The 24,644-nt window shown below is 41.5% G+C and overlaps 1 long non-coding RNA gene across 7 annotated transcripts; it reads right to left on the reverse strand.

Moving 5' to 3' along the window:
- Positions 1-1,442: 1,442 nt before the first annotated feature.
- On the reverse strand, positions 1,443-24,121 carry LOC110738444. Of its 7 annotated transcripts, none has more exons than XR_002514616.1 (12): positions 23,614-24,121; positions 23,391-23,517; positions 22,090-22,152; positions 17,208-17,522; positions 16,817-17,068; positions 4,856-5,134; positions 4,261-4,756; positions 3,988-4,170; positions 3,792-3,905; positions 3,640-3,706; positions 3,406-3,508; positions 1,443-1,804 (listed from the first exon to the last, which is right to left on the reverse strand). It is a non-coding gene; the product is annotated as an uncharacterized LOC110738444 (long non-coding RNA). The 7 variants fall into 7 exon arrangements; XR_002514612.1 differs by having other exon boundaries at positions 1,447-1,804; positions 3,591-3,706; positions 17,208-17,457; positions 23,614-24,120; XR_002514611.1 differs by having other exon boundaries at positions 1,449-1,804; positions 3,591-3,706; positions 23,614-24,119.
- Between the last annotated feature and the right edge of the window lie 523 nt (positions 24,122-24,644).

The raw sequence follows: 24,644 nt of genomic DNA on the forward strand, positions 1-24,644 counted from the left end.
GTGTCGCAAAGGGATTGGGGCCTATGTTGATCACTGAGGGGATGACACGTGTCAGGGGCCTATTGGGCCACGCGTCTAGGGTAATTTTTACCCTAAACAGGTATATTTGCTTTAATTTAAAAGATAAGATAGTAGAAGAGGAGGGAGATTAAAAAATATGGCTCAAGAGAGTGCATTTAGTTGATTATAAGAAGGATGATTCTTAGTAGGAGTTGATGATGATATAGAACAGGAGAAAGATTAAGAACTCCTTTTAAGATACTTCCTATTATTGATACAGTTGAGGGTTTTGAGGGTGGGGGGAGGGGAAGGGGCGGTTGAGGGGTTCGAGCGATCGGGGAAGGGTTTTTAAGGGTTTATTTCGTGGGGGAGGGGTTTATGGGATGGGGCTGGAGGAGGTGCGCTGCGGTGTGTATGTGTGTGTGGAGGGGGGTGACGTGGGAGGCGGTGGGGTAGGTGGCCAAGGTGGGTGGTGGGAGTCTTCATGGTTTCCGAAATAAGGGAGAAAAAGAAGTGAACGAAGAGGTGGTTGCATGGTGGTTGTATGGTAGCACTCATTCCTTTTGTTATTTAAAACAAACAACGTTACGGGTTTGTTTGGCAACATTTTTTGTTTTTTTAAAACAAAAAACCAAAATGGAAACAAGAAAAAGGTGTTTTCACTTTTTAGTTGTCAGTTTTCAAAGTTATCATGATTTTAATAAGTTTGACTAATTTTTAATTCATTATATGACATGTATCATATGATTTAGAAAAGAAAACCCAAAAAACAGAAAACCACAGTGATGCCAACCGACAATTTGAGGGGTTTCTATTCCATTTAATTTATTTCCCTTTCTTGAGCTCATTCCTTTACCCTTAGTTGAACCAAACTTCCCCTAAGAGGTAAGTGAGGATAATTGGGGTATTAGTCTTGTATAAGACAGGCGTACGTTAATTTTATTGAAAAAGGTCAAACTGAGAGTAACTTTTATTTAACCATTTTTATGGTAACTTTAACCCCTGTACGCCTGCCTTATTAGTCTTGTATAAGGCAGGCGTACGTTAATTTTATTGAAAAAGGTCAAATTGAGAGTAACTTCTATTTAACCATTTTTATGGTAACTTTAACCCTTTTAAGGATAACTTTTAATTTGTGATGGGTATAATTTATTTTAATGTGTACACTAGTAGAAAAAACATCAAATGCTCCGGTCAAAATAGCCATACATGCTCCGTTTTTGAACCGCATCAATAGTGGACGTAGTAGATTACGGGTTGAAAACGCTCCGGTTCAAAACTGGAGCATAAACTAAGAAAAGGCTCCGGTCCAGCTTCAAACTGGAAGCATATAACCAACTTAATGCTCCGGTTCTTTTAACAAAACCGGAGCATTTTCATGTGTTAATGCTTTGATTTTATATCTTCACTGGAGCCTTTTGTATATATATATATACATATATATATATTTATCTTTTTTTTAATATTGAATTTTTTCGCACCAATGTTTAATTATAGCCTTGTAACCATATATTGCTGCACCCTGTGCGAGTTATCTAGCTGTACTAAATCAAAATTGACTACAATAACAAAATATTATATATTATAAATAACATGTAAATAATTGTACCTACAAATAAAAGTAAGTTGAAATAAAAATTACATAATACACATAAATTTCTAAGTTCAAATAAAATAGTACTAACTACTAATAACGTTCTCAAGGCGTTCAAATACAATTATTGAGCATAAACAAAGCAAACTTGTCTCGTACTTCATCTATCTCGCTAGCATTGAAGGGCTCGAGCCTTTGAGTCTTATAAGCCTAAAACAAGTGAAATCAATATAAAAGACAATTATAATCACAATTTAATAAAAATATAAGAGTTAAAATTCAAGCATTGAGTTAAAATCATGAAAAATGGGCAAGTTAGAACTCATTTTGAACCATTAATACTCTAAATGAACAAAAAACTTGAAAATTTAGTTTTTTTTTTTATTTTTTATTTTTTTTCAAGTCATAAATATTCATAACTAAGTATCTTAGGTGTATTATAGGTGAAAATTCAACCATTGAGCTAAAATTATGAAAAATGGGCAAGTTAGAAGTCATTTTGAACCATTAACAATCTAAATGAACTTAAAACTTCTAAATTTGCTGTTTTTTTTTTTTTTTTTAATGTTGTTTCAAGCCATAAATATTCATAACTAAAATTCTTAGGTTTATTATAGGTGTTAATTCAAGCATTGAGCTAAAATTATGAAAAATTGGCAAGTTAGAAGTCATTTAGGCCATTTTGAACTATTAATACTCTAAATGAACCTAAAACTTGTAAATTTGTTTTTTTTTTTAATTTTATTTTATTTTTATTTTTTATGTTGTTTGAAGCTATAAATATTCATAAATAAGTATCTTAGGTGTATTATAGTTGTTAATTCAAGCATTGAGCTAAAATCATGAAAAATGGGCAAGCTAGAACTCATTTAGGCCAATTTGAACTGTAAATACTCTAAATGAACCCAAACTTGTAAATTTGCTTATATATATATATATATATATATATATATATACACATATGTATATATATATATGTGTGTGTGTGTATGTATATATATATATATATATATATATATGTGTGTGTGTGTGTGTGTGTGTGTGTGTGTGTATATATATACATATATATATATATATATATATGTTGTTTCAAGCCATAATATTCATAAGTTTATATATACATATATATATATATATGTTGTTTCAAGCCATAATATTCATAAGTTTCTTAGGTGTATTATAGGTGTTAATTCAAGCATTGAGCTAAAATCTTGAAAAATGGACAAGTTAGAAGTCATTTTGAACCATTAACACTCTAAATGAACCTAAAACTTGTAAATTTGTTTTTTGTTTTTTTTTAATTTTTTTTTATGTTGTTTCACGCAATAAATATTCATAAATAAGTATCTTAGGTGTATTATAGGTGTTAATTCAAGCATTGAGCTAAAATCATGAAAAATGGGCAAGTTAAAACTCATTTAGGCCATTTTAAACCATTAATACTCGAAATGAACCTAAAACTTGTAAAATTGTTTTTTATGTTGTTTCAAGCCATAAATATTCATAACTAAGTTTCTTAGGTGTATTATAGGTGTTAATTCAAGCAATGAGCTAAAATTAGAAGTCATTTAGGCCATTTTGAACTGTTAATATTCTAAATGAACCTAAAACTTGTAATTTTTTTTTAATAATTTTTTTTTTATGTTGTTTCAAGCCATAAATAGTCATAACTAAGTATCTTAGGTGTATTATAGCTGTTATTTCAAGCATTGAGCTAAAAGCATGAAAAATGGGCAAGTTATAACTCATTTAGGCTATTTTGAACCATTAATACTCTAAATGAATATAAAAATATTATAAATAGTACTTACTTGCTCTATATCTTCCACTGAAGTGCAGCATTTGACTACATCATACATGTACCTCATCATGTAATAGCCACATTCAACACCATCCTTTTGTTGTGCACAATATCTTTTAATTCACATATAAAATGAAATTAATATAAGTATATATTTCTTATTGCTTATTTTTTCCTTTTGATGTTATTATTTACCTTCATTGTTTTCCAAATAGGGATTGATTCCCTTCTTAGCCCACTTTACCTTCATTGTTTTCCAAATAGGGATTGATTCCCTTCTTAGCCCTCTTCCACTAATTTTCTTCATTTGACTACAAAAGCAACACATAAAACATCACATAAGACCACACATTTTTGCCTTATAATAGTAATCTTCTAAGGTATGTAAGTGTATACCTATTTAGATGTATTCTAATCAATACCAGTCTTGGTGTGTCTTCAGTATTAGCATAATCAAACATGTAGATTGTGTTGATAGAGGGACATATCACAAGGAGCATCCAATGGAGACTACAAATACAAATAAGATTTAAGCAAAAAAATATAATGAACATCCTTGTGCAATAGAATTGAAAAACAATCACATTTTTACCTTACAAAATATGGTGGAAGAATGAAATTATGTCCATTGCGAATTAATTCTACGATCTCAATGTGAATGTATAACCTTAATTCTGCCTGGCTACGCAAGCATTATGCATCTCGAGTCTCTTGTGGACACAACCACCCGATCCTTGTAATGGAATCATGTGTGAGCAAATCTTCATATAGGGACCTAATAAACATAAACATTAACTCATAATGGAACTAATAAATATCATCTTTCATGAGAATGACGAATACAAGGCAAGTGTTAGCAAATCACCTCATGAAAACTTGAATAATGGATACATTCAACATTTCACCACAAAGAAACTCATGAACATCCACCTTATGTATCCATGTCGAACAATCTTCCATGTAGTGAAATTGATCCTTTTCTAATGCAACCTATATAGGTTTATCATCTGGCAACTGACAAACACATGAATGCAAATAAAAACATTGACCAGAGAGAAGATCAATTATCGTTTGATCGACCAGTCGACCAACTAGGTTAACCAAATGCGGTGTCGAGCCTTTGGATGATAGCTTTTTCATATGTTGAGTTAAGCTTTGTGTTTGTGATTTGCTATCATTCTTTGCTAGTGAATCTACTTTCTTGGAAAGTGAATCCTTTTCCATAGCATTTGATTCCAAAATCTTTTCTTTATAAAGAGAATCGACATTTGAAATTTTGCGACTTGCACCCACTTTTTTCACATTCCCTTCTGAACCCTTTTTCTTTTCTCCCCTTTTGCACCTTTGGAAATGATAGGTTTCTGCATAGTTTAATATGATAAAAAAAAACACTTATTGTTAAGGCCACAAATTAGAATTAATTGTTTAAGTTGTTTGAGAACGTACTTATTAAATATTACCTGACTTGGAAACCTCACTAATGAAATTGGCCATGCAACAAAAGTTGATTTAGCATCTCTCAAAACAAGAAGGTTATTATTAGGCGTCGGGACTGGAAGAGCAAGCTCCTTGCAACCATCTACGATGATGTCTACAGACACCGCCAAATTCCTACTGGGTACAAGAGAACCATGCACTTTACGACCCTCCATGGTTGGTTGTGCATGACCATAAGCAACTACAATCACCCCAACAACAACTGAACCATCACGAAGGAGAAGTTCACATGGGGTTTCTTCCTGGAAAAAAATTCCATGATTAAATCATCAATGTACATATAAAACAAGCACTTATAGCATAAAGAGGTTTACTTTGATAACTTAGCTTACCACTAACTCAGGTATTGGTGGATCTACTGTTTGATCAACTATTACTGGATGAATTGGCTGATGTGGTAACTGATCAACTATAGGTGATGGCATGACTGAATTCAGATGGCTAGCTTTATCTTGCACTGTAGTTTCGGTATCATTACCCAACTATAAGCTCGACAAACCTAGTCTCTGTAAAACCGCCAACACATTTGCTTCGACCTTTGCTTCCACCTCACCTTCAACTTCTTCTCTAATTGTAGCTTTGATGGTCTCCATATCTTGTGTTTGTACACTAGAGCTTGATCTTATGGCAGTAGAGTATGCATCACCGAATACCTTTCTCACCCGGACATTTAAACCACCTTTCCTCTCATATGCCCACTATGGTCCTTTCCAAAAACCATGTACAAGGCATCCTTGTCTAGAATTGGCTTAAACTCTCCAAAATCTTCCTTATTCCATTCAAGTTGTTAATGCAAACAAATTGTATGTTAACTACTTACATGACTTATGTTTCGGGGTTTTTTGATGTGTCCTGCGGGAGAGTTACAATTCCAAGAATGCCCTTCGACCGCCTGTACCTGCAAAACCACGAAAACTCCGGTTGTGTGGAGCTCCGCCTCCGACGATCAAGTCAGTGATGTACGGGAGGAAGAAAGTGCGTAAAAGAGTAATTACTTCTCGCGTAATGGGAGAATTCCGCAATTCAGATTGCTCGGTTTTAGTGTAAAATGTATTTATGATAGTATTGAATGCCAATTGATTGTAAGTGAATTCTTTTGGAAGGAATTGAATACCCCATTAATGAGGACTCTCCCACTATTTGTAGTGGGGAGCATTGGTTCCCCATTTAGGGTTCCTGGGACACGTGTCAGCCGGGGATTGGAGCCCTGCTGACCAATAGCAAAATGCCACATGTCGCGCTGCCATTGGGCCACGTGGCTGGGGTAATTTTACCCCAAACATTTGCCCCTCTCAGGTGCTGACGTGGCAAGGCACCTGAGAAGAGAGCTGAAAGAGAAAATATATATATATATATATATTTTTTTTTTTTTGAACTCCTTCAAATTCTAACTGAAGGAAGAGGGAAAAGCAGAAGGGGAAGGGTCGCGCCCCTTCGCCTTCCGAGACAAACCCTATAAATAGGGGAGGAAGCACACGAAGCCTCATTTACAAACTTCGTGAAATTTCTTGAATTTTGAGAGCATCTGGCATTTCAGAGCATCCGGTACTTGAAATTCAGAGCACACGGAGACTTCATTGTTTTAAGAGCAGCCGGTTTTCAGACCGCCTGTGCAGTTGTAAGCAAGCAAAAGTTTTTCGAGAGGATACCTCAGAGAACCCAGCCGGTATTCAAACCGCCTGTGTCTTCGCAAGCATCCCCAAGAAATTTCTTGAGGTTTTCAACCCTTTACTCTAGGTACCGTCTCTATTCTTTCTTGCTTTTCCATGTATTTCCGTTTGCGTCTTTTGCTTGCATTTTTGTTTACAAGTCCCATAGGTAGATGGACCCTTTATACCCATACCCGGACCATAGTTGTGAACTCAGCCGGTCAATTAGTACGGCTGAGTCTAGAACTGGATCTGCCGCCTCTGATCTTTGGAATTTCCCCTTTTCAACGCCTGTATCGACCGACTCCGTGTCTGTGCAGGACACCATGGCCAGAATTAGGGGAACAGCAATGGACCCCAATTACAGAGGGGGGACTCGAACGAGTTATCGCCTGAAACTCGAGGACCAGACGGGGAAGTTAGAGAACCATCCGGCGGTACCCCCGCCACCCCAAGCGATAGCATTCTAGGCTCCAACAACGAGGAGACCTCTCCGGCTGAGGAGGCTGAGCAGCCAGGAGCTGCCAATGATGCTCCCAACTCCCCAGCCGGTTCCGATGACGGACGGGTTGAAAGTAGTAGCTCTAGCTACTTAACCGTATCAAAGGATAGCGTGGAGGCGGAGAGGCCTTCGTGGCAAAGCCTAAACGACCCTCTCATGATCGCCGTCTCCCTAAAGGACCGTGCCCTCATGCGGTCTTCCCTTCTAGACTTTATTACCAGGCGGCCGCTTGGTGAAGGGTACAGGATGACTGTGCCGGGGAAGTTCGGGACGGTTGTATGGGAGGATGACCAGCCCAACGCTAACAGCTGGTTTGGATGCTACAAGGCGGCTTTCCTAGCCGGCGTCCGCTTCCTCCTTCACAACACAATCAGGGCCATACTTAGGGGGTATGGCCTTGGCATTTGGCAGCTCACCCCAAATTCCTGGGTGAATATTTTAGGGTACATCGCCGCCAGCGAGATGCAGGGTCTCAACCCCGGCTGGGAGGCGTTTGCCCATATGCACTATTTGAGCCGGAGCCCAGGCGGCTGGAGGGCCTGGTATACTTTGACTACTCACCCTAAATATATGATGACCTCGGACAAGCCGTCCAAATGGTCGGACTGGAAAAACCGGTTCTATTTGGTCAAAGCTCCGTCTGAAGAGGAGAACAAGGAGTACCGGACCTACAACCGGAAGCCAGAGCTTTTGGGGCAAAAGTGTCGGCTGCCCCCTGTTCCTGATACTGACAGGGTGGCCATTCTGGACTCTGGTTCCTTCGAGCTGACCTCTACCTCTCTCACATCCGGAGAGATAATAAGGGTACCCAAGAACTGGGTGCCCAAACACGAATTTTTCAAGGATGAGTGCTTCTTGTCCGCCTGCGGGCTTAGCAGCATGTGGAAAACCAAAGGTTACGAGCCCTAGCCGGTTTATTTATTGCCGGCTGACCTTTTTCCCTTTATTGCAATGTGATTCATATTTCTGACCGGATGTATTTTCGTTTTGCAGAAGAAGCTAAGAAGATGCTACCGTCCGCCAAGACACCCGCAAGAAAGGCTTCAGATATCCGAAAGGAGAATCTGGAGAAGAAACTTGCCGCTCAGGCGGCTAAAAAGGTTAGCCCGCCTGACCTTCTCTATGTGATTGGCTTAGATGTTGTTTTAGCTGTTTTATTCATCTAACCGTTTGCGGTCTTGTTTCAGGATGGGGGTGTTATTCCCCGTTCCTTGCAAAAACAGATCCGGCCAAGGCCGTCTGTTGAAGAAACGGCACTCAAGGTGCCAAAAACTGCTTCTACCGACCGGGCTACAACCGGCGGTAAAACAATAAAGACCCCAGGCGGGTCTAACACTGAGAAGGCCTTAGAGGCCACTCCAATAAGGACCGCAACTGGTCCATCTGCTTCTGGAAGCCAAAAGGCTTCCCAAAAAGGTACAAACCCCTTTGATCTCACATTGCTCGACATACCCATACGGGTAAAATTGTACTCCTCTTCGCAGCCGGGAGATTCTCCGATCAGCCGGCTGTCCGTTGGTGGAGCGTACGCAGCATTCTCACCGTCTGTTTCTGGTGCAGATAACTCACCACGCTGGCCGGACGCTGCTCAATACGCCCGGGCCATGCTGAAAGCCTTCCCCCGGGACGAGAAGGAGGCGATTCCTGGAATCAATACCTTTAACGCCGACCGGGTTATGGTCGACTTGGCCGATGTAAGTCACTGAGTACCCACCCGGCATATAATTTGTAATAAACCCATCCGGTCTTTCAACTAATACCGGTTGCGTTGTTGTTGCAGGCACTGCTCCGCGTGGAGGGGCTTAAGAAGGCCTACATCCGCAAACAGGAAGAGGTAAGAGGAGCCAAACGTTCTGCGGATGACGCACATAGCGTTGCTCACTATTCCATGATTGTGCATGACTTAGAAACTAAAGCTATAATCATGCAACAGGCGGATCAGGTCAAGTCCCTCCAACGGGCCCTTTCCGAGTCCAAGCTCAAAATCGACAACCTCCAGGCGGCCCTGGATAACGCTGAAGATGAGCTTAAAAAGCATGAAGAGCCCCTCAAGCGGCTCGACCAGGCGGAGAAGAGCAGCAAACGGCTGCAATTAGAGAATGACCGCCTGGTCAAGGAGGCTGCCGATGCTCAGCGCAATTTCCAGTCCACCTTAGAGGCTGATCAGAACTGGCTCATAGAGGAGAATGAGCAGGACTGCCAGAACAGAATGAAGAGGGCGTTCTCCATCATCCACCCGGGTGCAGACTACAACGTCTGGGAGCTCGCCTATAAGTATGCAGACCTGGCCATTCTGGCTGAAGAGGAGGGCCAGGCGGGGCCCAGACCGTATGAGCAATGGGTGGAAGCCGAGTTCCAGCGAATGCAGGCGGAAGCGGCTGCTTTGAAGACGACAGTCGAGGATGAGGATCCCGGCTCCGTTCCCAACACCGACCCAACTCATCCGGAAGGGAGCCAGGCTCAGGGCGACCGGGTAACAGTGAATGTAGAATAGCAACGACCTCCCGGCCTGCGCGCCTTGCATTATCTTGTAATAGCGCCGGAAGGGTCGGATTACTCTGCTATTGTCTTCTATTTTGAGCACTGATATTTTCACCGGTTGTGCCGGTTTATCTTTTTGTAAACAATTTTAACATTTTTCACCGGCTATGCCGGTTATTTCTGCTATATTTCAACCGGTTGGTCCGGTTTTGAATGAATTTGCTTCCTTTCCTTTTTGTTGTTTTGAATGTCTTGAATGTCACATCTTTCTTGCTTTGATAATTTTGCGGGGATAGCCAAGAAAACCCAGCCGGCATCACCGCCGTCTGTGTCTTCGCAAGCTAGGCAAAGAAATTTGTGAAGGTAGGCAAAGAAATTTGCGAGGGTAGACAAGAGAACCCAGGCGGTAACCTTACCGTCTGAGTCTTCGCAAGCAACTCTATATTGTTTTTTTGCCTTGTGTAAACCATGAATGTTTTACCGTATTCTTTTTGAATGAATGTGTTTCCGCATGACTTGTTGGGGTTAGGGTAGGTAATTACCCCTGGATAGGAGACTGGTTTAGACGAAATGGTGCCAGGCGGCTATCCATATGCTATAGCGCAAATGCTAAAGTTTTTAACAATTGTCGGTTGGGTTTTCGCAAGAACACCATTCATAGATTCTTGGCCTAACCCAGATGTTTGCCTACCTGCCTTCTCTTAGTTGATTAAGCGGGACATTAGGTACCGACTGTCTGTTTTAAGATCAGCCTTAAATGGTACTCGAGCCAAAGAGGGGGCCGGATGCATGTTTGGGAATGCTAACCCGCAATTCTTTGGTGCTATGGATCAATCAGGCGGTCAGGGCCGCCTGATTTTTTATCACTAGAACAATTTTCCACCCAAATGGGAGATGTTCTCTTCGATGAATTCACCCGAATGGGCGTCACTGGCTGGTTCATTAAATTTCCGGGCCCGCTTGTGTTGGGCACAAGACTGGGCGCATGGGAAATAAGTAAAGGGAGTCGCTTGTGTTAAGCACAAGACATGGCGCATGTAAGCACTATATGTAGTAAATCTTTCTCATTAATTATATAGAAATATACAAAAACTATACAATTTCTAGAAGTAGTACTTTTTGAGATTATCTACATTCCAAGTTCTAGGCAGTTTTCTACCGTCTGAGGCTTCCAGGCGGTATGTGCCGTCTCGTACTTCTTCAAATATCCGGTAGGGTCCCTCCCAATTTGGAGTCAGTTTGCCTTGTTCATTGGCCCTACCGGTTGCTTCCATTTTGCGGAGCACAAAATCTCCTACTTTCAGGGGTCGTTTGTGAACCCGCTGGTTGTAGGCCCTTATCATTCTCAGGCGGTAAATCTCATGACGCAGAGCTGCGTTGCCCCTTCGCTTTGGGAGAGCATCCAGTGCAAGCCGCATGGCTTCCCAGTTCGCTGCCTCATCATATAGCATGATGCGAAGCGTTGGCTCATAATGTTCAATGGGGAGCACTGCCTCAGTGCCGTATGTCATGAGAAATGGGGTTTCACCGGTTGCCCTTTTTTCAGTGGTCCGGATGGCCCTAAGGACATGAGGTAGCTCCTCTGCCCATAGTCCACCGGCTCTTTCCACCTTCTTCTTTATACCGTCTGAGATCAGTTTATTGAAGGCCTCAACTTGACCGTTTGCCTGAGGACGGCCAACGGATGCAAAACAATGGGAAATTCCTTGATCTCCCAACCAGCTCTTGAGGACAGGCGTTTCGAATTGAGGTCCATTATCAAAGACCATAGACATTGGAACCCCAAACCGGGTGATGACATTTCTCCAAATGAAGGAGATCACGTCTTTTGTTTTTATGCCTCTGACCGCCTCTGCTTCAACCCATTTGGTGAAGTAATCTACTGCCACCAAAATGTATCGGCGACCGCCTGTGGCATGCGTATAAGGACCCAAGATGTCCATGCCCCATTTTGCGAACGGAACCAACTATGGATGGCTGTCAAGTCAGTTGCCGGTCGATGTATCAGCCGGGCGAACTTTTGGCATTTATCACACCGTTTCACCAAATCCATGGCGTCCGCCTCAAGAGTGGGCCAAAAGTAACTCTGCCGTCTGGTTCTTCTTGCCAAGGACGTGTCGCCTATATGTGAGGCACAAAAACCCGCGTGCAGATCCTCCAGAACCTCTCTTCCCCTTTCAGGGGTTACGCACTTTAGATACGGCTGTAGATAACCCTTCCGGAGAAGTTCTCCATGATGCATCACGAAGCTCAGAGCTCGCTTCTTGAGTGCCATTGCTGCTGAAGGGTCATCCGGTAAGGTGTCGTTTGCCAAGTAATCCTGGATGGGATCCATCCAGGTGGCACTTCAGTCCAGGATACCAATGGGGTCATGATCAATGCTTCGTTTCTCAATGACTTCCCAAAAAACCGTTCTAGGTGCATCGCAGGAAGCGGATGATGCCAACTTGGAAAGGGCATCCGCCTGATTATTCTCGGACCGGGGCACCTAACTTAGATGAAACTTGTCAAGTGACACGGCCTCCTCTCTTACCGCCAGCTGATATTTGATCATAGCCGGATGGGTGGCCTCGTAGTCACCATTGTACTAGTAAAAATCAGTTGAGAGTCTGAGCAGGCGGCAATCTTTGTTGCCCTTGCTACCTTACACATGCGTATACCGGCTAGCAGGGCTTCATACTCCGCCTCATTATTAGAGGCTTGGAACTGGAACCGTAGTGCATACTCAAACTTATCCCCTTCCGGAGAATGACATATAACGCCTGCACCACAGCCGTTCACCGTAGAGCTACCGTCTACGAATAACTTCCAAACCTGATCAGGATTTTCCAGTTGCACCGGCCTAGTCATCTCGACAATGAAGTCGGCAAACGCCTGACCTTTCACTGCCCGCCTGGGTTCAAAAGTTATCTCAAGGCTCTGTATTTCAACAGCCCACTTGATCATTCTGCCGGATGACTCGATGGTGGTCATTGGGCGCTTGAGCGGCTGGTCTGTATATACAATCACCGGGTGAGCCAAAAAGTAGGGTTTCAACCGTTTGACTGCGACGAACAGGGCCAACCCAAATTTTTCGATCATGGGGTACCGGAGTTCAGCATTCTTAAGCACGTGGCTGATGAAATACACCGGTAGCTGATTACCGTCTCTCTCAGCGAGGAGAACGGCACTAAGGGCATGATCAGAGACGGCAAGGTACATGTAAAGAACCTTCCGGGGGCAGGGGGCTCACTAGCCTTGGCAACGAATGCAGATGTTGCTTTAGCCTCTGGAATGCCATTTCCGCCTCTTCACCCCACTCAAATCTGGACCTCTTCCGGATGGCCTGGAAGAAGTAGAGGCACTTGTCACCTGACCGGCTGAGAAATCTTCCCAACGCCGCCAGGCATCCGGTCAATTTCTGGGCTTCTTTCAAAGTGCGGGGAGAACGCATGTCAATGACTGCCTGCACTTTTTCCGGATTAGCCTCTACGCCCCTTTGATCGATCAAAAATCCGAGGAACTTCCCAGACTCAACACCAAATACACACTTCTTTGGGTTAAGCATGACCCGGTGCCGCTTGAGTGTGGTGAATGTTTCTCGGAGGTCCAGTAGGTGATCCGTCTGTAGCTTGGATTTGACTATCATGTCATCAATGTACGCCTCTACATTCCTGCCAATCTGATTGATGAAAACAGTGTTTATCATGCGCTGGAATGTAGCCGGTGCATTCTTTAACCCAAACGGCATCACCTTGTAACAAAATAACCCCGGATCAGTGACGAAGGTCGTCTTCTCTTGATCTTTTTTCCATAGGGGTATTTGGTGGAAACCTGAGTAGGCATCCATGAAACTCATCAGAGCATGACTGGCTGTAGAGTCGACCAGATTGTCGATCTTTGGAAGCGGGTAACTGTCCTTTGGGCATGCTCTGTTCAGATCTGTGTAGTCTACACACATCCGCCAGGTACCATTCGGCTTTTTCACGAGGACAACGTTTGCTACCCAATCCGGGTAGTAGCATTGCCGGATGAACCCAGCATCTAACAATTTTTTGACCTCAGTCGCTGCCACCTGAGATCTCTCTTCACCGTGATCCCTCTTTTTCTGCCTGACCGGCTTCTTTTTAGAGTCCACGGCAAGCTTGTGGACAACTAGATCCGGGCTGACGCCTGGCATCTCTTCCACTTCAAAGGCAAAGATGTCTTTGAATTCTCTTAGAAGTTGGAGCAGGTCTGCTCCCAACTGTTCATAAGCGACCGTCCCAACCTTGAAAGTTCTATCAGGACGGCTGTCGTCGAGGACGACATCAATGCAGTCACCAGCCGGCTGAGGTCGTTGATCATCTGACCTTTCCCCGGCTAGTGATTACTATTTTTCTTGTTTAACGGGGTCCGTCTGGCCCGCCTTTCTTTTCTTACCGGCTGCCCTTAGAGCCGGGACTGCTGCATCGCAGTTATCAAGGTCTACGGGGTTGCCGTCGCCGGCTGCCCCCATAGTAGGTCTGACGTCAGAGAGATAGCACTCCCTAGCCGTCCTCTGGTCCCCCTTGAGGGAACCGATTGTTCCATCATTCCTTTCAAATTTGACAAGCATGAGAGAGGGAACGATGACAGCCTTTGATTCATTGAGGGTCGGACGGCCAAAAATCATGTTGTAGGCGGCAAGCTCTTCTACAACCAGGAATTTGATTACCATGTGGCGTCCTTCCCCCTTTTCACCCAGTCGGATGGGAAGATCTATACTCCCTACCGGATGCACTACACCTCCCCCAAAACCAACAAGCGGGTGGGGCGCCTGGTGCATGCTACTGGATTTGTACTTGAGCTTGGTCAAGCACTGATAGCTGATTAGGTCAGACGAGCTCCCGGTATCTATTAGGACCTCAGGAAATATGTCTTTCGACGCCTGGGTCTCCTCAACTGAGTTAACCAGCTTCCTGCTATTGTAAAGATAGTCTCTTCATCCGTTTCTGAATTTGCAAGAACAGCTTTTGCCGCCTGCCCTTTCTTGGCCAGAGTGTTGTCCTTGGCTTTGGCAGATAAGACTTAAGAGCCCCTTCATCGGCCAGACGGTCTAATAGCCGCCTGAGGCTATAGCAACCATTAGTGTCATGGCCAACATCCTCATGGTACTGGCAGTATTTGCTTTTGTCCTGGCTGCCTACGGGACTTTTCATAACAGCCGGCTTGTCGAGAGACATTCTGTCCTTGATCTCCATGAGGATGGAGGAGCAGTCCTTTGTGAACTCGTACTTAGGGACGTACGGTTCAGATTTCCGTCTGAGCTTCTGAGCCGGCTGACCAGATCGGTCTGCCGCCTAAACCTCCTTTCTCTTCTTTTCTTCCTTTTTAGCCGGCTGCTGTTGTTGTTGCCGGCTGTCTCTTCTGTCAGATTTTTTGAAATCCGATGGCTGCTTTACAGCACAAAGCTCCGTCGCCTGTATGTAGGCTTCAGCTTCCATTAACGCCTCTTGGAGGGTGGCTACCCTTTTCCGGACGAGGTCAAACTTGAAAGTCGACCCATCCTTCAGACCTTTAAAGAAGTCTGTGTAAGCAACCTCATCAGACAGTCCTTGAATCTGAATTCTCATCAGATTGAACCGCCTGACATACGACCGGAGTCCTTCTCTGTCACCCTGTTGTATTGCCCCCAGATCGAGGCTTGTCTTTTTAGCCGGGATGTTCATTGAGAAGTTTGACGTAAACAAGTACGCCAAGGTCTTGAAGTTGTTGATGCAGCCGGCTGGTAAGTTACCAAACCATCGTTGGGCAATGCCCTTCAGGGTAGCCGTGAAGCATCGGCACCAGACGGCATCATCCAACCCCTGTAGGTACATGAGGTTGGAATAAGCCATTAAATGATCTTCTGGGTTGGAGGTACCATTATAGGCCCCTACCAACACGTTTTTGATCTTGGCCGGCTGTGCCGCCTGGGTGATCTCAGGGGAGAACGCCGAGGGCTGTTCTCCCAGATTTAGCAGGCGCTGCTGCCAATCCATGAGTTGGAACGGCTGCTGCACATTTCTGCCAAACGGACCCGTTTGGGTAAAAGGCGATCCACCCAGCCCATTCGGCGAACCGAACAGACCAGTTGGATCACTTTGGGTCCAGACCGGGCGGATGGTTCGCCCGTCTGACTCCCTAGACTTGTTCCCGTACGCCTGTTAGAGGTGTCACGGAAACTGTCTGGAAAGGTCGACGTTGAAGCCGACGCAGACGCCAGACTTCTCTTTTCTTGGAGAAATGTCCGGGCGTCAGAGAATATCTTTTTTGAACCATCCGGCTGCAAATGCCGGATGGGTTTTCTGGGTTCCGCTTGCGGGAAGCGGAGCCGGTTTTGATCGAACTTGAGGCCCTCCCCCTCCTTCGGCTTTGGATGAGGGGTAGGGACCCGGTCTTTAATAGCCTTCTTGCTAGAAGAAGGCTTCTTGGCCGGCTAACTCTTCTTGGGAGTAGCTGACCGGATGAGGTTCTGAATCTCGCCCTTGAAACTATTCATGAAGGTCATGAGTTCGTTCCTAGTACCGGGAGCAGAATCCTCTGCTGCCTGGGCAGCCCAACCGTGTTGCCGGCTGGGTTGCTTGAAGCAGCTTGGATGTTTTCCCGTTCCTTCTTATCCTTGGAACAGGTGTGCTTTGTTCTGAAGGACCCGTCTGGGGCCACATAGGTGTTGAGGTCGTACTCATCACCGCTTTCATGGTCCGTCTGGACCTCAGGCTCACCCGATGGCCGCCTGTCCTGATCCGGTGGTACAGGGTTAGAAGCCATCTCAGAAGTACTCTCCCCACAGACGATGCAAAATGTTTCGGGGTTTTTTGATGTGTCCTGCGGGAGAGTTACAATTCCAAGAATGCCCTTCGACCGCCTGTACCTGCAAAACCACAAAGACTCCGGTTAGGTGGAGCTCCGCCTCCGACGATCAAGTCAGTGATGTACGGGAGGAAGAAAGTGCGTAAAAGAGTAATTACTTCTCGCGTAATGGAAGAATTCCGCAATTCAGATTGCTCGATTTTAGTGTAAAATGTATTTATGATAGTATTGAATGCCAATTGATTGTAAGTGACTTCTTTTGGAAGGAATTGAATGCCCCATTAATGAGGACTCTCCCACTATTTATAGTGGGGAGCATTGGTTCCCCATTTAGGGTCCTAGGACACGTGTCAGCAGGGGATTGGAGCCCTGCTGACCAATAGCAAAATGCCACGTGTCGCGCTGCCATTGGGCCACGTGGCTGGGGTAATTTTACCCCAAACAACTTATATATAATATTTAATGTTTAATAATTACACGTTGCAAAATATTATACTTACAACTTTAGCAGCGACTTTATGCGTTTCAGCATTTGGAATAACTCTCTCTCCCTTCGCATTTTTACCATACATCGAACAAAACCAATCTGCAGCATGAGTAATCTTAGCAGTCGTAACTGTGGAGCCATCCGAAAATTTTGGGTAAAGACCGTTTTCAATCCACTCATTTCTGCACTCATTAAAGGTTTTAGGACCCATACGATGATAGTGCTTCTTCTTCAACGAAACTTTCTTATTCTTCTCACGCTTTGCCTATACAATCACAAAACATATTACTAACATACTATTTAGATTATTAGAAGTCAAATAACATTTAAAGACGTAGAAAATCTTGAAAATATGTAGTTAGTACAAGCACAAAAAGTAATTGAATATAAATTTGAACACTTACAACTCCGGTGTCACTGTTTTTGAAAGCAACAAAGTCCTTCTAGTCATCTTCAGTGATATGAGGCCAAATCTCCTAAGGCATCATCTCTTTCTCTTCCCCATTCTCATTCTCCTTCTCCGCAACTCCATCTTCTTGCCTAACTTCTTTCCCCTTTTCTTTTTCTTTCTTTGCCTTCTTCTTTTGGGCCACTGTTCTCGGTCTTGTTTTAGTGATCCAACCACTCACTAACTTGGCCTTAAAATCTCTGAATCTATCACGAACGACACAAAGGAAAACTTTTTTCTTAGCTTCATCATCTTCCAGATGAAAATGAGTCTGCACAAATTTAAAACAAAAATAAGAAAACAAAAAAGTTAACCAGAATATATATGATTTAATATACTAATGAATGTCAGCATATCAGGTGGCACATCATTCCAATCATACGTGATGGGAATCTTACGCATACAAATTCCAAGCTGATTCCCATATTGCGTGCGCCACCTTCCACATGGTTCACCTAAACTATCATACTCAAGGTACATTGGTTCAGTGACTCTAAGACCCTTTGTCGGACCCCTTCCTCTCTTTCTTTTCAAGGATCCTTTGTCAATTTTGCTTGTGATACCTTGTTGAATTTCTGGTTGCTTATTAGGACTTTCTTCCACCACTTGATGTTCGATTGGGGGAGCTTGATCAGCCTCATTCTCAAACATCTCCGTCCTATCAAGAAACTCATCATATTCCACCTCATCCGGATCACCTTTATCCACCTCTGCTTCAACATCATACTCTTTGTCATCATCGGAGGTATCACCTGAAACATCATCTTCATCCTCGATATCATCGTGCATATCATCGTATCACCCTTAATTAAGGTGACATGCAATTATGTACCAATAGTGTAATCAATATATATGTAATAAACACAATTTCATTACCGAGTAAACAAAGCTAAACATAATATACCATAGGTAACTACTTATATCTACTTAATTTATATAGGTAACCTTTTATATGAAACTAAACTTAATTTCATGATAAATATGACACAAACTAACATGATCTAGACATTTTTATATGCATTTGGGACAATCATCATTACTTACATGTGATTTAAGGGTCCCAATGTATTCCTTCAGTGTGATCTACACGCATATAACATGTCTCTTCTTCCACATTGTCATTCTTAACTTCTCTAGAATTATGAAAGGTGGTGTATCCTCGAAGGCATCATAATATTCTTCATCCTCAACATCACTAACTCTAAGAATACTTCTTTTTCCCGGTATAGCAATAGACCACTTTTTGTCAGCAGGATCGGTCACATAGGATACTTGTTTAGCTTGTGTTGCAAGTATAAATGGCTCTTCAGTTTCACGCATCCGACCCATGTCAACAAGAGTGAATCCACACGGGTCATCTGTTTTAATGCATCGTCGAATGTTTTCAACCCACTTACACCGTAAAAGACCAACCTTAAATCCACAATAGTCAAGCTCCCACATGTCTTGAATTCTCCCATAGTATGACAATAAAGCTTCAACAGGAGATTTATCTTTGGCACTTGCATTCTCTGTAGATGAGGCTTCAAGAGAAACACCACTATTTTGCACCGATAACGACTTCTGATCTTGATGTTCGGTCCAAAATGTAAACCCATTGACATCATATGATTGAACAACTTCACGTGGACCATATGCTAGTCACTTAACTGTTTCAGACACATTATCATCTCGACAACACATTATTCGATCATGAAACCAGTTAATGAACTGCTTATTGTGTAGCTTCGTCAACTCCCAAGTACTTGACCCAGGGTTTTTACCACGCAATTCTGCCATGTGCTCATCCAAGTATGGATGTACGGACAAAATGATATGCAAGACAAATAAATGTGCCTGTAGGCGCTTGGCTGTAAGAGGTGTTATCAATTTCGAGCCAATTATGCCCTTACTTGCAAGCCTTCCCTCATGTCAAGATATCAGAAGTCCTATTGGTTGAACACTTGCTAAGTACTCAGCTATAAAATTACCAACCTCTTCGGCCACAGTACCTTGAATTATGCTAGCCTCTGGTTGTGCCGGATTCCTTACTTTATCTTGTAAAGAACCCATATGGCTTTCAAAAGGATAACGCCACCTCAAAAATACCGGACCGCATATCTTAATCTCTCGAACCAAATGTACAACGATGTGAACCATTATGTCAAAGAAAGAAGGTGGGAAGTACATCTCAAACTTGTAGAAAGTTTCAACAATTGCCACTCTGAAGTGCATCAAGTGTAGAAGGATCAAGCACTATACTGCATATTGTATGGCAAAAAGAACATAGTTCAGTGATCGCATATCTCACGTGCTTTGGTAATATCCCACGGAGTGCAATTGGTAGGAACAATTGCATCATGACATGACAATCATGTGACTTTATATTCCCTATCTTCAACTCACCATTCAATGACACAAACCTCTTCATATTTGATGAGTACCCCGATGGAACCTTAATGCCATGCAAACACTCACAAAAGCCTCGTTTCTCTGTTGTGGACAAAGTGTAGCAAGCTGGTGGTAAGTAGTTCTTGTCGGTGTCATCTTCAACCTCATTACCCTTACTCTTCCACTTTTTCTTGCTAATAGACATTTCCGTTTCCTTTCTCTTCCTACTATCGCTTTTTTGAGGCCAAAGTTCTGGTCGAAGCCCTTTCTTTTTCAAGTATTGTCGCACACCTTAGCTATCCTTCGTCTTCTTCTTAATATTCATAAGGGTGTCAAGAATGGCTTCACACACATTCTTTTCTATGTGCATGACATCAACACAATGACGAACATCTAGATCCTTCTAGTATGAAAGCTTCCAAAAAATTGATTCCTTTTTCTAAAGATCATTCTCGTTCGAGTCTTTCCCAAATTTACCAAAAACACACTTTATTCCCTTAACTTGCTCATAAACCTCTTTCCCAGATAATGGTCTACGTGCCATCCATACAAATGGGACATGCTTTCGCTCCTTTATTCTTGTAACTTGACAAGTTACCATATGTAGGAAAATCATTCACGGCGCAAAAAAGCATTGGCCGTAATGTGAACCACTCATTGGCATAAGCATCATACACAGAAACCCCTTCGTCCCACAACTTTCTCAAATCATCAACTAGAGGTTCAAGGTAGACATATAAGAAGTGAAAACATAATGTACTTGCGTTTTATGCATAGCCACAGAGGGAGATTATACACCACTAATAGCACTGGCCATGTACTATGTTGAGAGCTAAGAGTACCAAATGGATTCATCCCATTCGTACAAAGTCCAAGTCTCAAATTTCGATCATCATCACCAAATGTCTTATGCAACATATTGATACTCTTCCACTAAGGAGAATCCGCAGGATGCTTAAGTATACCGTTCTTCTTCCTTCCTTTTGCATGCCATCTCAAATTCTCCGCATCTTTTTTTTTTTTGAAAACAAGCACTTCAATCTTGGTGTGATAGGAAGATACCACAATACCTTAGCCAGAAGCCCTTTCTTACCATCACTTCCTAAGCGCTTGTGACGAGATTTCCCACAACGCGGACATGCATCCAAATTTTCATTTTCTTTTTGATATAGGACACAATCATTCAGACAAGCATGTATCTTCTTGTATTCTAGGCCAAATGGGCACATTAGTTTCTTAGCATAGTAATTCGATTTAGGAAGTTCATTACCATCCGTTAGCATCTCACTTAACGCTTCTGACAAGGAAGTGAAACTAATGTCTGTCCAACCATGTTTGATTTGATTTTAAACAAAGTTAGGACGGCAGAGAGCTTTGGTACTTAGTACAACCGGGGTAAAGTGGTTTTTTTAGCCGCATTTGACAACATCTCAGAAATACGAGGTCGTTTTCTAACCTCATCCTCCACCCCCTCCAATAGCTCATCCACATGATCCACTTCATTGTCATCGTCATCATCATCATCATCATCATCATCATCATCATCATCATCATCATCATCATCATCATCATCATCCATGTGATTATCATCAATGTGATACTTAAATTCATCATCACAATTAATTTCCTCAACGTCCTTAGCTATATCTTCTTGTTCATGCACAAGTTTCACATTTGAGTTCCCTAAATATTCTCCTTCCTCACCGTGCCAAATCCATAAGTGGTAAAGAGGTTTAAAACCATGGAAAAATAAGTGCTCCCTAAAAAAGTTAATATCACTAACCAGATTCACATTGCAACATTTAAAACAAGGATAATAAATCCTTTCGCTTTTGGTTCGCTTCTGATAGTCTAAAGTAGTACAACAATATTTCTCAACCCCAAATCTGAATTCCCAAGTGTCACGTCTACTATCCATCTCAATCCAAAATAACTCCACAAGAACACTAATTGAACACATACACATAATAACAAATTGTCACTCATTTATAATTATTCAATGGTCATATGGTAATTTAGAATTTAGGCACCATACTAAATAAAATGCATGCTTTCTAAGGGTCATTATCACTCCAACCTAACCCATCCTTAGACATCTAATCACATACATGCATTTCCCTACATTTCCCCAAGTACACAATGTAGGCAATTGCTTACCTACATATGTACCCAGAGAACAATTTAGGGAAATAAAAAGCCAAGATATTCCTTAGAATAAAAAAATAAGGCGTACATTCACCACCTAAGTGAGATTAAATGTCTAAGAACAGTCCCAACTGGGGACTATTCAAAACATACTCCTAATGAGTATGTCTTGAACGGGTATTTAGGCACATGATAATGCAAATGATTAATTAGTTAATACATTTCAAACAATTTATTTAGATAAATTTCATAATGTATTACGGTTAATGTACTAGAGAAACTAAATAGGAAGAAAATAAAAGGAAAATGTTAAAAATACATACCAAAATATCCGCTTCTATGAAAATTGAACTCTATATTCCGTCAAAAGCAAAACACAAAGGGATCTAAAACAAAATCAAATGTTAACACTTGTTAGCAAAATGAATTATGTATGTAGTCATAAATCATAAAATATATACAATTAGGTTAGTTAGTGGGCCTAATGAATAACAAGATAAATAACATAATCAAATTTACATTTCATCAAATTTGTATAAAATCGAATTGAAAATCACAACATGCAAAACAACCATATACTTTTTAAAGTTGCAAATCAGAATTACAATTTTAGATTACATAGAAGATAAGGTGAAAAAAGAAGATAGTTAGTCGAAAGGTATCTCTGCATGAACTTTGCCTTGTGTATGAATGATTGTTATGAACGTCGTGTCTTGATGCCATTATTCTTTGTGATAGAATTTTACTCTGCGTTACTCTTTTTTACTCTACATTACTCTTTTGATCCTCCTTAGAATTAAAATATGTCGAAGATTTTTTTAAGCATAATTAGTGATGTAATACTCCCTCTTATAACTGATACTACGAAGTATGCTTCAATCCAGGAGGTCACAGCTATATATATGTGACATTAATATACCTAATTTTCAATGACTATGTATAAACAAATGAAGCTGTTTGAGTGTGTGACCTTTTTTTTTTTTTTTTTTGGCTTTGGAAAAAATAAAAATTTAGTCAAATTAGACGCTCAGGGTATTCTGCTACATTTCATGAAGATTACATCAGTTAGAGTTGCATCTAATAAAATTGTACTTTTTTGCATATATACTGTTAAATAATTAACTCTTGAAGCCCTCGTAAAGTATTTGTTTATATAGCCTGACACGAAGTATAGCATCTATTAAGTTATTCACCATGAAATCTAATGAAAGGAGGTCAAGGTCAGTTTCTATTTTGTAAATTTCATAAAAACAAACTCAGGGGTGAAGCATTGGAAGAAAATGAAATTATCTATCTGCTTGTATGAACATTGACGTCTTTAGAATTGATAAAGAAATGTCATTATGAATTTATTGTTCTTTTTTTAATCACTGGCAGATCATATACGAAGAGTTCATTTCTTTTAATGGTATATATTTGATTCTATCAAAACAGAAAAAAAAAAACAAAAAAAAAAAAAAAAAACAGAAAAAAAACTTAAAACATTAAGCAGTATATATCACATTAGAACTTTAAACAACAACAAAAAAAATCCCACATTGAAGGCCCCAAATCTGTCCAAGTGAAAGTACTCCAAACAATTAAATTCCAGAAAAAAATTAAAAAAAAAATAGTAAAAAATCACCTTGTAGTCTATCGAATTGAAGGACCAAGCTGTCAAATTAAAGGTTGAAAAAGCATGTAAGAGGAGGCGTCAATGGCAGATTCCGGCAGCGAGAACACAAATTCAACTTGGAAACAACATTTAACCGCTGAAATCAAGTAGCAAATTGAGAAAGTAATTAGATGAAGATTATATTTTAGAAAAAAAAAAATAGAAGAAAAAAAGGGGAAATTGAAGGACTTACATGATCGGGGGAGATGAGGAACCGTCGGCGACCTAAAGGAGCTTCCGGCGGTGAGGAAGAGGGTTGAATTGAGCTTCTTTTCCGACTTCAAGCGCCCAGAACCATAACCCACTATAACCCCCACCCACCAGAAGCCAGTCCCACGAACACCCACTTACGACAACCACCCACCTACAACTCCCATCCACCAGAACCCAGCACCACGAACGAAGAATCCAGATTCGGCTAAGATTGTCGGAAGAACGAAGAAGACAATTGGGGACGAGTTAAACCAACGATGCTAAGGTGAGGAAGAAAGAAGAGTAGCACCGGCGAGAAGAAAGATGGCAGCACCAGCGGCGACCTAGATGATTTTCTTTTCCGGCGGCGAGAAGAGGATTGAATTGAGGAGAGTACAGTACATTAGAGGTTGTTAGAGGGAGAAGAGAGAACGAGAATGAATGGAATCTTTTGAGCCCTAACTTATTTTTTGGAGGCATTTCACATTTCAAAATGCTTTGGTTAAAAACACCGGAGTATTACACTCCGGGTTTTTTAAGGAACGGAGTATATTAAAGTTAATGCTCCGTTTTTATTTTTAACCGGGCATTTCCTCTCTGTTTTTTAATTTAAGCGCGGAATTATGCTTAATAAGCTCCGTTTTTCTAATTGATCGGAGAATTTTTGATGAGGTAAAAAGATGTTTTTTCTACTAGTGGTATTTTATAATAAATACATGTTATAAAATTTAATATTATTAATCTAATATATTATAAGTGCTTTTCTAAAAGTAAAATTTATGTTAGGAAATGGTAACTTTTATAGTATATAAGGATAAATTTTAAGATTACTTTTGCCCGTCTTATAATAATTTAACGTAAGTTCGCCTTAAATAATAATTTGTATAAAAATTTATAATAAGATGGTGGAGTACTGGAGTTAGTATTTTATTAAAAAGTAAGGGATGTAAGAGGGAAATAAATGATAAAGAAAATAAGTGGATTTGAGTGGGAACCATGAGAGACAACATATATGATTAGGGGATTTTGCTC

This window comes from Chenopodium quinoa, unplaced genomic scaffold (assembly GCF_001683475.1).
Source record: "Chenopodium quinoa cultivar QQ74 unplaced genomic scaffold, ASM168347v1, whole genome shotgun sequence".
NCBI lineage: Eukaryota > Viridiplantae > Streptophyta > Magnoliopsida > Caryophyllales > Amaranthaceae > Chenopodium > Chenopodium quinoa.